This window comes from Pongo abelii, chromosome 4, assembly GCF_028885655.2.
Source record: "Pongo abelii isolate AG06213 chromosome 4, NHGRI_mPonAbe1-v2.0_pri, whole genome shotgun sequence".
Classification (NCBI taxonomy): Eukaryota; Metazoa; Chordata; class Mammalia; order Primates; family Hominidae; genus Pongo; species Pongo abelii.
Window position 1 is genome coordinate 144,125,750 of NC_071989.2, and position 13,331 is coordinate 144,139,080.

Here is a 13,331-nt window from a genome sequence, read left to right on the forward strand (position 1 = left end):
CCTGTAATTCCAGCACTTTAGGAGGCCAAGGCAGGAGGATTGCTTGAGGCCAGGAGTTGGAGAACAGCCTGGGCAACATAATGGGACCCTGTCTCTACAAAAAATGTAAAAATTAACCGGGCATGGTGGTGCGTGCCTGTAGTCCCAGCTACTTGGGAGGCTAAGGCAGGAGGATTGCTAGAATTGGAGGCTGCAATGAGCTATTATCACACTACTGCACTCCAGCATGGGCAACATACTGAGATCTTGTCTCATAAAAAAATTATATATATTTAAAAATAGAGTCCAGAAATGGTTCACTGATTTTCAATGAAGGTTCAAGGTTAATTTTTGGAGAAAGGCTAGCTTTTTCAACCAATGGTATTGGAACAATTGGGTATCCAAACAGAAAAAAATGAACTTCAACTATATTTCACACCACATACAAAATTTACCTACAAAAATTTACTCCAAATGGATCAGAGACCTAAATGTCGAGTCTAAAACTATAACATGTCCAGAAGGAAAAATAGGAGAAAATCTTTGTGTTGTTGCATTCAGTAAATCTTTCTTAGACATAATATCAAAAACACAATACATAAAAAAAATGAACAAATAAAATCTCATCAAAATTAAGAATGGCTCTTCAAAAGACACTTTTAAGAGAATAAAAGGACAAGCTACAGTCCAGGAAAAAACCTTTGTCAAACACAGAATTGATAAAAGACTTCCAGCCAGGTGCAGTGGCTCACCCCTGTAATCCCAGCACTTTGGGAGGCCAAGGCAGGCAGATCACCTGAGGTCAGGAGTTTGAGACCAGCCTGGCCAACATAGTGAAACCCCCATCTCTACTAAAAATACAGAAATTAGGAGTAATATCTTTCTACGATATTACAAATAGTATCACAATGTGTCCACACGTGGTGTACACCCACTGTGATATCTGGAGTAATATCTTCCTATGACATTACAAGTAATATCACAGGGTAGTTTCCCACTGTTATATTAGGAGTAATATCTTCCTACAGTATTACAAATAATATGACAAGGTATACACACATTTTGTACGCACAGTGTGATATTTGGAGTAATATCTCTATGATATGAAAAATAACACAGGGTGTACACCCAAAGTGATTTCAGGAGTAATATCTCCCTATGATATTAAGATTAATATCACAGTGATGTTAGGAGTCATATCTCTGTGATATTATGAATAATGTCACTGGGTATAAACACATGGTGTACACCCTATGTGATATTATGAGTAATCTTCTATGATATGGGTAATATTACATGGTGTACACACCCTGTGATATTAGGAGTAATTTCTCGAGGATATATTACGCATAATATCACAGGGGTTTACACACACACGGTGTACACACCCCTATGATATTACCAGTAATGTCTTGAGGATATATTATGCATAATATCACTGGGGGTGTACATACATAGGGTGTACACCCCCTATGATATTAGCAATAATTTCTCAAGGATATATTATGCATAATATCACAGGGGGTGTACACAAACAGGTATACTCCTTCTGTGATATTAGCAGTAATGTCTCAAGGATATTTTATGCATAATATGTGTACATCCACTGTGATATTACCAGTAATGTCTTGAGGATATATTGTGCATAATATCACAGGGTGTACACCCACGGTGATTCTAACAGTAATATCTTGAGAAATTATGCATAATAACAGAGAGTTACCCGCACTATATTAGCAGTAATATCTCGAGTACGTTATGCTTAGTATCACGGGCTGGACACACAGAGCGCAAACCCATGGTGTTATTAGCGGTAATATCTTGAGGAAATTATTCCTAATATCATGGAGTATACACACAGGTTGCACACTTAGGGTGATATTAGCAGTAATATCTAGAGGACATTAAGCCTAATATCATGGGGTGTACCGACAAGGTGTGCACCTTTGGTGACATGAGCAGTAATATCTCGAGAATATTATGCCTGATATAACAGGGTGTACACACAGGTTGCACACCCATGATGATATTTGCAGTCATATCTCGAGGATATTATGCCTAATATTACAGGGTGTACACACAGGATGTACATCCACTGTGATATTAGCAGTGAGAATGTTATGCACAATATCACAGTGATTGTACACCCTGAGTGTACACCTTGTAATATTGGCAGTGTGATATCACACTGTGATATTAGCAGTCATATCTCGAGGACATTATTATGCATGACATCATGTGTACACCCACTGTAATATTAGCAGGCTTATGTCAATGATATTCTTATGCATGAAATCTCAGGGTGTACATGCTGGCTGTACAGCCAATGTGACTTTAGCAGTCATATTTCGAGGATGTTTTTATGCATGATATCACAGGGTGTACACACAGGCTGTACACCCACTGTTACACCAGCAGCCATATTTTGGGGATGTTATTAATCAGGATATCACAGGATGTACACCCACTGTGACAGTGGCAGTCATATCTCGAGGATATTATGCAGGATAGCACAGGGTGTACGTACAGGGTGTACACTTACTGTGACAGTAGCAGTCATATCTCGATTATATTATGCAGGATATCACAGGGTGTACACACAGCAGCAGTCATTTCTCAAGGGTATTATTATGCAGGATATCATAGTGCGTTGACACTACATATGATATGATAAATGCCATTTGCCTGTCTACACACAGGGTTATTATCGTGATATTACTGTGTGAAATTACTGTGATATTACTGAAATATTGCTATGATATTTATCATATTACAGTGTTGACAGGGAGTGTTTATGCTGTGATATTAATGAAATATCACTCTGATGTTTATTATATCACAGTGCTTACACACTGTGATATTAATAAAATATCACTCTGATATTAATAAAATATCGTTCTGATATAATATCCAATGATTACACACCATGATATTAATGAAATATCACTTTGATGTTAATATCACAGTGTGTACACACTGTGATTTCAATGAACTATCACGCTGATATTTATAATATCCAGTGTTTATACACCATGATATTAATGAAACATTGCTCTGATATTTATAATATTCATTGTTTACACACTGTGATATTAATGAAATATCGCTCTGGTATTTATAATATCGAGTGTTTATACACTGTGATATTAGTGAAATATCGCTCTGGCATTTATAAGATCCAGTGTTTACACACTGTGATATTAATAAAATATTGCTCTGACATTTATAATGTCCAGTGTTTATACACTGTGATAATATTGAAATATTGGTCTGACATTTATAATATCCAGTGCTTATACACCGAGATATTAATGAAATATCCCTCTTCTATTTATAATATCCAGTGTTTACACACTGTGATATTAATGAAATATTGCTCTGATATTGATAATATCCAGTGTTTACACACTGTGATATTAATGAAATATTGCTCTGATATTGATAATATCCAGTGTTTGCACACAGTGCTTACACACTGTGATATTAATGAAATATTGCAGTGTTATTTATGGTACCCAGTGTTTACACACTGTGATATTAATGAAATATCGTTCTGACGTTGATAATATCCAGTTACACACTGTGATATTAATGAAATATTGCTCTGGTATTTATAATAGCCAGTGTTTACACACAGTGTTTGCAGCTTGTGATATTAATGAAATATCACTGTAGTAGTTATCATATTTAGTGTCAATGCACTATGGTATTAATGAAATATCGCTGTGGTATTCATCATATCTAATGTCAAAGCAGTATGGTATTAATGAAATATCACTGTGATATTTATAATATCTAGTGTCAATGCACCGTGGTATTAAGTAAATATTGCTGTGATACTTATCATATCATATCTAGTGTTGATGCACTATGGTATTAATGAAATATCACTGTGGTATTTATCATATCTAATGTCAACACACTATGGTATTAATGAAATATCACTGTGATATTTATCATATCTAGTGACAACGAACTATAGTATTAATTAAATATTGCTGTGGTATTTCTTATATCATATCTAGTGTCAACGCACTATCTTATTAATGAAATATCGCTGTGATACATATATGGTCATATGTAGTGTCAGTGCACTATGGTATGAATGAAATATTGCTGCGACATTTATCTCATATCTAATGTCAATGCACTGTGGTATTAATGAAATATCACTGTGATATTTATCATATCACATTTAGTGGCAACGCACTATGATAGTAATAAAACATCTCTGTGGCACTTATCATATGTAGTGTCAATGCACTATACTAATGAAATATCGCTGTGACATATATCATATCTATTGTCAATGGACTATAGTATTAATGAAATTTCACTATGATATTTATCATGTAATATTTAGTGTCAATGCATTATGGCATTAATGAAATGTCGCTGTGATATTTGTCATATCTAATGTCAACACACTATGGTATTAATGAAATATTGCTGTGATATTTATCATATCTAGTGTCAACACACTATGATATTAATAAAATATCATCTAGATATTTATAATATCTAGTGTTAACACAAAATGATATCTATAAAATATAGTCTACATGATATTTATAACATCTAGTGTTAACACTATATTAATAAAATATCATCTTTATGATATTTATAATATCTAGTGTTGACACACTATGATATTAATAAAATATCATCCATATGATATTTATAATACCTAGTGATAACACACTATAATATTAATAAAATACCGGCCTGGTGTGGTGGCTCATGCCTGTGATCCCAGGCTGAGGTGGGCAGATCACCTGGGGTCAGGAGTTCAAGACCAGCCTGGCCAACATGGTGAAACCCCATCTCTACTAAAAATACAACAATTAGCTGGGCGTGGTGGTGCGCGCCTGTAATCCCAGCTGCTCGGGAGGCTGCGGCATGAGAATCACTTGAACCCAGGAGGTGGAGGTTGCAGTGAGCCAAGATCGTGCCATTGCACTCCAGCCTGGGCAAAAAGAGCAAAACTCCGTCTCAAAAAAAAAATTATCTGTATGATACTTATAATATCTAGTGTTAACACACAGTGTTAACACACCATAATATTAATAGAATATCATCTAGATGATTATTTATAATATCTAGTGTTAACACACTATGACATTAATAAAATGTCATCTAGATGATATTTATAATATCTAGTATTAACACAGTGTTAGCACACTATATTAATAAAATATATAAATGATATTTATAATATGTAGTGTTAACACACTATGATAGTAATAAAATGTCATCTAGATGATATTTATAATATCTAGTGTTAACACACTGATATTAATAAAATATCTATATAATATTTACAATAACTAGTATTAACACTATAATATTAATAAAATATCATCTATATGATATTTATGATATCTAGTGTTAACACATTATGATATTTATAAAATATCATGAGATAATTATAATACCTGGTTTTAACATACAGTGTTAACACACCATGATATGAATAAAATATCATCTATATAGAATTTATGTCTAGTGTTAACACATTATATTCATATCATCTATATTATATTCAAAATGTCTTGTGTTAACATACCATAATATTAATAAAATATCACCTATATGATATTTATAATGTCTAGTGTTAACATACTACGATATTAATAAAATATCATCTTTATGGTGTTTATAATGTGTAGTGTTAACACACAATGATATTAATAAAATACCTATATGATATTTATAATGTCTACTGTTAACACACTATGATATTGATAAAATATCTATATATTTATAATGTCTAGTGTTAACACAGTGTTATTACTATGATATTAATAAAATATCATCTAGATGATATTTTATTAATATAGTGTGATAACACTAGACATTATATCATCTAGATGATATTTATAATGTCTAGTGTTATCACACTATATTAATAAAATATCTTCTAGATGATATTTATACTGTCTAGTGTTAATTCGCTACGATATTAATAAAGTATCATCTAGATTATATTTATAATGTGTTATTACACAGTTAACACAGTAAGATATTAATAAGATATCTATATATTTATAATATCTAGTGTTAACTCACTATGATATTAATAAAGTATTATCTAGATGATATTTATAATGTGTGGTGTTACACAGTGTTACACTATGATATTAATAAAATATCTACATGATATTTATACTGTCTAGATTTAACACACTATGACATTAATAGAATATCATCTAGATAGTGTTTATATTGTCTAGTATAACACACAATGATATTTATAGATATCATCTCTATGATATTTATATTATCTCTAGTGTTAACACACGATGATATTAATAGAATATCATCTGTATATTTATAAAATCTCTGGTATTGTTAACACACGATGATATTAATAGAATATCATCTCTATAATATTTGTAATATTTCCAGTGTTGTTAGCACACAACGATGATATTAATAGAATATCTCTATGATATTTATAATATCACTAGAGTTGTTAACACACAATAATCATATTAGTAGAATATCTCTATGATATTTATAATATCCCTGGTGTTTTTAACACACTATGATATTAATAGGATATCACCTCTATGATATCTGTAATATCTCCAGTGTTAACACACTGTAGTATTAATAGAATATCATCTCTACGATATCTACAATATCTCTAGTGTTAACATACTGTGATATTAATAGAATATTATCTCTATGATATCTATAACATCTCTAGTTTTAACATACTGAGATATTAATAGAATATGATCTCTATGATATCTTTAATGTCTCTAGTGTTAACACACTATGATATTAATGGAATATGATCTTTGTGATATCTATAATATCTCTAGTGTTAACACGCTGTATTAATAGAATATCATGTATTATATGAATAATATCTAGTGTTAACACACTATTATATTAATATGATATCTATGATATGAATAATATGTAGTGTTCACACTATGATATTAATAGAATATCATCTATGCTATGAATAATACCTAGTGTTAACACACTGATATTAATAGAATATTTTCTATGCTATAAATAATATCAAGCATTAACACATTGACATTAATATATCATCTGTGCTATGAATAATATCTAGTGTTAACACACTATGATATTAATAGAATATTATCTGTGCTATAAATAATATCAAGTGTTAACATATTATGATATTAATAGAATATTATCTATGCTATAAATAATAAGTGTTAACACATGATATTAATAGAATATTTATGCTATAAATAATATCAAGCGTTAACACATTGTGATATTAATAGAATATCATCTATGCTATGAATAATATCTAGTGTTAACCCACTATGATATTAATAGAATATCATCTGTGCTATGAATAATATCAAGTGTTAACACACTGTGATATTAATAGAATATCATCGATGCTATGAATGATATCTAGTGTTAACACACAATAATATTAATAAAATATCGCCTATGATATGGATAATATCATTTCGTGTTAACACATCTATGATATGAATATATCATCTATGATATGAATAATATCATCTAGTGTTAACACACTATGATATGAACAATATCATTTATGATATCTGTGTGTGTATATATATCTGAAATAAATCATTAATACCATACAAACCATTTTCCACATAAAAAATGCTCTTGGAGACCATACCGCTTCGAGTTATAAACGTCTCTTCCTTTTTGGTAGCTGTGTAGTACTCCATGGTAAGGATGTACCATTATTTATTTGACCATTCTCTATGGCTGAGCATTTGAGTTGTTCCCTGACTTCTGCTACTACAAGCATTGGTGCAATAAGTATCTTTTCTCATGCAATTTCTTTAAGTCAAGTTTATCGAGGTACAATGTTCACGCAGTGAAATTCTCCTTCTTCAGCACACAGTTACTGAGTCCTGAATAAGTCATACAGGCATGCCCCCACTCACAGCCAAGATTAGAGCATTTCCATCACCCCAGGGAGTCTCCTTGTCCCTTCCCCCTGCCACCAATAGGGCCCTTGGTCCTCACAAATGCCACATAAAAGGAATCATATAAGATGCAGTCCTTTGAATCTAGCACTCTCACTTAGCATAATGTTAAAAGCAAATATCCTTCCATATACGCATCTGGCCATGTGTGAGAACTTCAGAAGAAGCTGCAGGATTGAAGAGCGTGTGTATTTTTTACTTGTTATAGATCATCTTTTTTTTTTGAGACAGAGTCTTACTGTGTTGCCCAGGCTGGAGTGCAATGGTGTGATCTTGGCTCACTGCAACCTCCGCCTCCCAGGTTCAAGTGATTCTCCTGCCTCAGACTCCTGAGTAGCTGGGACTATAGGCATGCACCACCACGTCCAGCTAATTTTTGTATTTTTTGTAGAGATGGGGATATCACCATGTTGGCCAGACTGGTGTCGAAATCTTGGCCTCAAGTGACCCACCACCCTCAGCCTTCCAAAGTGCTGGGATTACAGCTGTGAGCCACCGCGCCTGGCCCCTGTTATATATCATCTTGATGATTTCTCTCTCCTACGGACCTCTTGTTATACACTTTATTACTATGTACTTTTTACGTAGTGCATATATTCCTACTATAGTTACATAGTGCATATACGTGCATATATTCCTGTTCTAAGGGTCTCTGTGGGGAGCACAAGGGGTTTTCCTTGAGCCCTGGCTCAGATGCCAACAGATCCCACTCAGGTGTGGCGGCTTCTGCCTGTTTGACTTGGTTGGGCCAAGTCAAACCAAGTCTGGGTGTTGGGGAGCTCAGGCATGAACACCAAGGCCAGAAAGGGGCTCCCCAAGATTCACCTAAACTGATGCCAGTTACAGGGCTGCTGTGGAGGGGAAGGCAGAGCCTTAGAAAAACACAGCAAGAGGCCAAAAAAATGCCCCTTGGTGGTTTCCAGGGTGGACTGCTCTCTGCAGGCTGGAAGTGTCTGGGACCTCACTCAGCTGGGCTCCAGGTCAGCTGCTGGAGTGATTTGGGGAGTTGAGTGAGGATAGATGCCATGGAAGTCTGCCATCCACAGAGCAAAACTAAGTCACCCGGGAAATTGACCCGCTTGTCGGCCACTTGGGGCTTTTGCCTGATTTTCCTAAGCAAGGTGGGGCTTCTTGAAGGAAAGAATTAATCTAAAATTTCTGACATTCAACTTTGGATCTATAATATATGTAGACAAAATATGATCTCTACTTCCATGTGTGTATGTGTGTATAACCCATGTGCATTTTTCCCTGGTGTAAAGAAAAATAAGAACCTATGTCAAGAGTACAACAGTAAAGCAGAGTGCAGTCTGCAAGGTGTAGTATTTTTGTTTGGAAAGTGACATTTTTAGTTCCCCCATGAAATCTTTTACTGATTCCAAATAATGTATTTAACATTGGCCAGGCATGGTGGCTCATTCCTGGAATTCCAGCACTTTGGGAGACCAAGTAGTGGAGGATCGCTTGCGCCCAGGAATTCCAGACCAGCCTGAGAAATATGGTGAGACCCCCATCTCTAAAAATTAAAATTAAAATTATTAGCCGGGTATGGTGGCGCGCCTGTAGTCCCAGATATTCAGGAGGCTGAGGTGAGAGGATCACTTGAGCACAGGAGGTTGAGGCTGCAATGAGCCATTATCTCACCACTGAACTCCAGCCTGGATGACAGAACAAGACCCAACGGGATGAGGGAGGGATAGCATTAGGAGATATACCTAATGTAAAGGACGAGTTAATGGGTGCAGCATACCAACATGGCACATGTATACATATGTAACAAACCTGCATGTTGTGTACATGTACCCTACAACTTAAAGTATAATTAAAAAATATATAAAAAAAGAAGAAAGGAAAAGAAAGAAAAAGAAAACTGAACTGTATTCTCCTTCTATTTGTTAATTGTTACAAAACCATAAAACTAACCAAAAATGTAACTGTTACTGAAAATGTTGTACAGTAGAGGAGTGTTTAAAAAAATGATCTACTCCAATGCAAATACCCTAGCTACACCACACCACTGCTTAGAGGCCTCTCGTCCATCACCAGAAGATTGTTTTCAATCTCTCTTAAACAGTATTCATGGGAAACACATTCTCTTTCTGATATGCCAGATGGCTGGCAGAATCCTACCCCGTGTGGGCAGTGGAGGAGGAGGATCAGTGAGATGGAAGAGGTGAGACCTCACTGTCCCCAGGAGCAGGATTCCAGATCCTGTGCCCCGCACTTGGCGTCCCACACTTTGGGCGCTCCAGGCCAAGGTTGCTGGGCCATTTTACTGCCATCGCTGCCTGGAACCTGCCCAGATTGTTTTAAGACAGCTGCTTTAGCTCCATGGGCTGGAAAGGGACCGCGCTGCATCTGTGAACCTGATATGAAACCCATCTGTCTGCTGAAGGAACGCACTGGAGACCGTCTTAGGTGACAGCTGGCACAGCACTGTCCGACAGAAGTTTCTGTAGAAATGTGCTGTTCTGTAGAAATGTACTATTCTGCGCAGCCACATGTGGCTACCGAGCACTTGAAATGTGGTTAGCCAACTCTTAATTGAAATTTAAATGGCCGCATGTGGCCAGTGGCTATCATGTTGAATAGCACGGGGCTAGAAAATCTATGTGTGCTAACGTGGAATAACCATGCAGATGGATGCATGAGGTGCAGGGAGAGGCAAGGGCCCAATCTGCTGTTATTTGGCTGAAAATGGGGGTGAAGGGTGGTGTTTGCAGAGGCACACATCACCCTGGAAGGACTGAGGACAGGAGAGGAGCTGGCAGAGGGCAAGAGGGAGATTTTCCAGGTGTGCTCTTGTGTACATTTTGTATTTTGAACCACGGTAATGTATTACTAATTCCAAATATTGATCTATTGAAAGATATTGCCAAATGGCTGCAGGGGAGGAGCAGAACATTGCTGGGTATTATTATAGCATATGGGTATATTATATGCTATATGGGTATATTATAGTATATAGTATATGTCTTGGGTCAGAAGATGTGTCCACAGTGTGCGTGTGGGTAACTATGAAAGAATGGGAGTGTGATTGTGAGTGTGGGAGTGTTGAGTGTATAAGAACGGGAGTAAGAATGAGTGTGTGCGTGTGTAAGTTGAATATGAGTGTGTGCATATGCAAATACAGATTGAGCATGTGTGTAGGTTAGAGGATGGGTGTGTGAGAGCATAGTGTGTGTGTATAAATGTGTGAGTGTGGATGTGTGAGTTTGTAAAAGAATCAGTGGGAGAACTGCAGTGTGTGAGTGTGAGAAACAGCAAATGTGAGTGTGTGAATGTGTGTTTATGTGGCTGAGTATGGGTGTGAGTGGGGGTAGGTGTGTGTGTGACAGTGTAAGAGTACGTGTGTGCATGTGTATATGTGAACGTGAGAGAGTTTGAGTTCTGTGTGAGAGAGTGAACCTGGAGGGGTGTGAGGCTGTGTGTCAGTGTGGGTGCGTGTGTGTGTGCATTGTGTGTGAGATCAGGCATGGGAGTGATTGAGGAAGAAAAAGACAGTTGAGACACAAACCCTGACCTTGGAGAGCTCACAGCCAGGCATGGGAGGAGGACGGGAAATCCCTCAGTGAGAACCACACAATAGGATGGTGGAAATTTAATTTGCTGGCATTTGACTCAGGGGGGCTGGCTGTGCTTGGAGAAATGCTTCCTAAGGGCCTGGCATACAAGATGGTAGCAGCAGCAATGGCATCTGTTGGGTTTTGAGCCCCTGTCACTGCAGAGCCTCCTGAGTTGAGAACTTCATGGTGTCATCCCCCCGCCTTGTCTCCCCACAGCCCCAGCTCAGGACCTGCACGTAGTGGGCACCCAGCACCCTCCAACCAGCCCAGGAGAAGCTACACAGCCTCACTTGTCCCTGTTTACCCAGCCCCAGATCCTGCAAGCGTTGGAGGCAACGTGATATTCTATGGAGGACGAGGAGGGGAAGAAAGAGGGAATCCCTCAGATCAAATGAGCCGTCAGCACCACTCAAGCCAACAGGTGTTCCACTGGCCCACCTTATGGCAGGCAGGAAACTTGTCTAAACTTTGTCTTCCTCGAAGCCAAAATTTGTGACTGGAGGTGGCTCCAAGCAGTGCTTAGGAAACCGGAGAAATGGGAACACACACACACACACACACACACACACACACACGCACGACAGAGACAGAGAAAACCCAGGAAGAACCTGCTCTGCTTACAATTCAGCATCCGTCCAATTTGTGTCACTCAATTCTATTTATTTATTTATTTTTTTGAGACAGATTCTCGCTCTGCCTCCCAGGCTGAGTGCAGTGGCGCGATCTCAGCTCACTGCAACTTCCGTCTGCCGGGTTCAAGCAATTCTCCTGCCTCAGCCTCCCGAGTGCGGGGGACAGGGTGATATTACCCCATATTTCGGGGGATGTGATATGGTTCATAATATCCAGGAAGAAAGAGCGTGATATTACTCCCCATATCGCAAGGGGTATACACCCCTCTGTGATATGGTTTGTAATATCCAGGGAGGTAAAGGATGGTTCCTAATATTCAAAGGGGAGAGGGTGATATTAATCCCCATATCGCGGGGTGTACACTCCTCTGTTGTATGGTTTGTAATATCCAGGATGGGAGATGGTAATATTACTCCCCATATCGCGGGGTGTGTACACCCCCCTGTGATATGGTTTGTGATATTCAGGTGTAAGAGGGTAATGTTACTTTCCATATCGTGGGGGGTGTGACATGGTTCTTAATATCCAGGGAAAAAAAGGGTGATATTACTCTTCATATCACTGGTGGTGTACACCCACTTGTGATATGGTTTGTAATATCGAGGGGGGTGATATTACTCGCCATATCGCAGGGTGTGTACACCCCCTTGTGATATTGTTGGTAATATCCAGAGGGTGAGGGGGTGATATTACACCCCATATCATTGGGGTGTAATATAATTTTTAATATCCAGGAGGCAAAAGGGTGATATTACTCCCTGTATCACAAGGAGTGTTCACCCCCCTGTGATGTGATTCATAATATCTCAGTGGGAAAAAATGATATTTCTCCCCATGTCTCTGGGGGCGTACACCACCCTGTAATATCTTAAGGGGAAGAGGGTGATATTAGTTTCTATATCACAGAGGGTGTACACCCACCTGTGATATGGTTTGTAATATCTTGGGTGGGAGAGGGGGATATTACTCCCCATATTGCAGGGGGCATACACCTTCCTGTGATATGGTTTGTAATATCCCAGAAAGGAGAGGGGGATACTACTCCCCACATTGCAGGGGGCATACACCCCCCGTGTTATGGTTCAAAATATCCCGGGGGTGAGAGGGTGATATTACTTTTCATATCGTGGATTGCATACATCCCCCTGTGATATGGTTTCTAGTATCCAAGGCGGGAGAGGGTGATATT

At 37.6% G+C, this 13,331-nt stretch overlaps 1 long non-coding RNA gene across 1 annotated transcript in view; it reads left to right on the forward strand.

Annotated features, from left to right (window-relative positions):
- The window catches only part of LOC129059535 (uncharacterized), a 103,032-nt gene extending 91,075 nt beyond the window's left edge, over positions 1–11,957 (forward strand). The window contains exons 3-4 of the long non-coding RNA XR_008525513.2: positions 9,349–9,444; positions 11,726–11,957. This is a non-coding gene — a long non-coding RNA (uncharacterized LOC129059535). The remainder of the gene's footprint in view (positions 1–9,348; positions 9,445–11,725) is intronic.
- The last annotated feature ends 1,374 nt before the right edge of the window (positions 11,958–13,331 follow it).